A 3,134-nucleotide genomic window follows, 5' to 3' on the forward strand; every position below is an offset into this window, starting at 1 on the left:
CCTGCCTAAGTTCTGAATGCAATATTATGCATCCCATGTCATCTTTGGAATGTGCTATTATATACAAGCTACTTACTGACCTAAGCACTTTCTTTAATTCTCACTACATCACTATGAAGTAGTCGTTCGTATTATTCCTCATTTTAGAGATGAAGAAACTGAGGCATGGAGAGTTAAGTGCCAAGCCCAAGGTCACAGACGTAGAAAGTTGTTTGCAAGATATCTCAATGGCCTTCCTCAGGAACAACGGAGATGAGTGTTGTAACCGAATACCAACACAAGGAATTTTTCATATCCTTGAAAATGTAGATTTTTTTACAGCCCTGCGTGGGTTGTCTGGGAAGCTTGTGCAAGGCAATTTAAGTATCAGTGAAATGTAAGTAAGTGAAGTTCACTTACTCCTCCAATAATACTATGAGTAGAGGTAATTGGTGATTCCAGAGAATTCTCACCTTCCATGCAGGACTCCCAGCCAATACACCTCCTGTGCAGCCACCAGCCATCTGTCAGTGGAGGTTTGCATCTTGATATGCTGCTAAAAATCTCTGCATATCTCAGGTTGTTAATGCAACTTCCTCCAATCCTGAAGCCACGTTCTTCAGATAGTCCAGCTTCTCGGATCATTTGCTCAGCATACAAATTGAACAAGTGTGGTGAAAAGATACAACCCTGACACACACCTTTCCTGATTTTACACCATGTAGTACCCCCTTGTTCTGTTCGAATAACCACCTCTTGGTCCCTGTACAGGTTCCATATGAGCACAACTAAGTGTTCTGGAATTCCCATTCTCTGCAATGTTATCAGTAATTTGTTACGATCCACAGAATCGAATGCCTTTGAATAGTCACAAAGATAAACACCTTTCTACTATTCTCTGCTGCCAGCCAAGATCCACCTGACTTTAGCAATGATATCCCTCAGTCCACATCCTCTCCTGAATCTGGATTGAATTTCTGGCAGTTCTCTGTCAATGTACTGTTGCAACCATTTTTTAATTATGTTCATCAAACTTTTACTTGCATGTGACATTAATGACATTGTTTGATAATTTCTGGATTCTGTTGGATCACCTTTGTTTGGAATAGGCACACATATGGATCTCTTCCAGTCAGTTGGCCAGGTAGCTGTCTTCCAAATTTCTTAGCATAGACAAGTGAGAACCTCCAGGGCTGCATCTGTTTGTTGAAAGATCTCAATTGTTTTTCACCAATGCCTTCAGTGCAGCTTGGACTTGTTCCTTCAGTACCATCAGTTCTTGATCTTATGCTACCTCCTGAAATGGCTGACTGTCAAACAATTGTTTTGTTCCTCTGTGTATTCCTGCCACCTTCTTTTGATGTTTCCTGCATCATTCAATATTTTGCCTACAGAATCCTTCAAAATTGCAACTTGAGGCTTGAATTTTTTCCTCAGTTCTTTCAGCTTGATAAATGCTGAGTGTGTTCTTCCCTTTTGGTTTTCTAACTCCAGGTCTTTGCACATTTCATTTTAATACCTCACCTTGTCTTCTCGAGCTGCCCTTTGAAATTTTCTGTTCAGCTCTTTTACTTCATTACTTCTTCCACGTACTTTAGTGGAAGAAGTAATGAAGTAAACTTGCTCTAGAGCAAGTTTCAGAGTCTCTTCTGACATCTATTTTGGTCTTTTCCTTCTTTCTTGTCTTTTTCATGACCTTTTGCTTTCTTCACGTAAGATGACCTTGATGTCACCCCACAGTTCGTCTGGTCTTTGGTCATTAGTGTTCAATGTGTCAAATCTATTCTTGAGATGGTCTCCAAATTCAGACGGAATACACTCAAGGTCGTATTTTGGCTCTCCTGGACTTTAGTTTTCTTCAGCTTCAACTTGAACATGCCTATGAGCAATTGAGGAAACCCTGGTAAAACAGTGGTTAAGTGCTACGGCTGCTAACCAAAGGGTCGGCAATTAGATATCTGCCAGGCGCTCCTTGGAAACTCTATGGGGCAGTTCTACTCTGTCCTATAGGGTTGCTATGAGTCAGAACTGACTCAACGGCACTGGCTCTGGGTATTAGCAATTGATGGTCTGTTCTGCTGTCAGCCGCTGGCCTTGTTCTGACTAACGATATTAACAACCTGCAATATGCAGATGACACAGCCTAGCTTGCTGAAACAAAGAGGACTTAAAGCACTTACTGATGAACATCAAACACTACAGCCTTCAGTATGGATTACATCTCAACATAAAGAAAACAAAAATTCTCACAACTGGACCAATAAGCAACAGCATGATAAATGGCGAAAATATTGAAGTTGTCAAGGATTTCATTTTACTTGGCTCCACAATCAACGCCCATGGAAGCAGCTGTCAAGAAATCAAAGAAGTATTTCATTGGGCAAATCTGCTGCAAAAGTCCTCTTCAAAGGGTTCAAAAAGAAAGATGTCACCTTGAGGACTAAGGTGCTCCTGACCCAAGCCATGGTATTTTCAGTCACCTTATATGCATGCAAAAGCTGAACAACGAATAAGGAAGACTGAAGAAGAACTGATGCCTTTGCATTATGGTGTTGGCAAAGAATATTGAATATACCATGGACTGCCAGAAGAATGAACAAATCTATCTGGGAAGAAGTACAGCCACGGTGTTCCTTGGAAGCGAGGATGGCGAGACATCATTCAAGTACTTTGGACGTGCTATCAGGAGAGACCAGTCCTTGGAGAAGGACATTATGCTTGGTAAGGTAGAGGGTCAGTGAAAAAGAGGAAGACCCTGGACAAGATGGATTGACACAGGAGCTGCAACAATGGGCTCAACATAGCAATGATTATGAGGATGGTGCAGGACAGGGCAGTGTTTCATTCTGTTGTACATAGGGTCACTACAAGTCGGAGCCAACTCAATGGCACCTAAAAACAACATGATGCTAAACAGGTTTCAGTGGAGCTTCCAGGCTAAGACAGACTAGGAAGAAAGGCCTGGTGATCTACTTTCAAAAATCAGCCAATAAAAACCCTACGGATCACTATGGCCTGATCTACAACCCATCATGGTGATGGTGCAGGACCACACAGCCTTTCATTCCCTTGTGCATGGTACTGCCATGAATCAGGCTGACTCAATGGCAGCTAACAACAATATCATGAATAATTATTCCTATTTTTCAGATGAA

The sequence above is a fragment of the Loxodonta africana genome, chromosome 6, assembly GCF_030014295.1.
Source record: "Loxodonta africana isolate mLoxAfr1 chromosome 6, mLoxAfr1.hap2, whole genome shotgun sequence".
Taxonomy (NCBI): domain Eukaryota; kingdom Metazoa; phylum Chordata; class Mammalia; order Proboscidea; family Elephantidae; genus Loxodonta; species Loxodonta africana.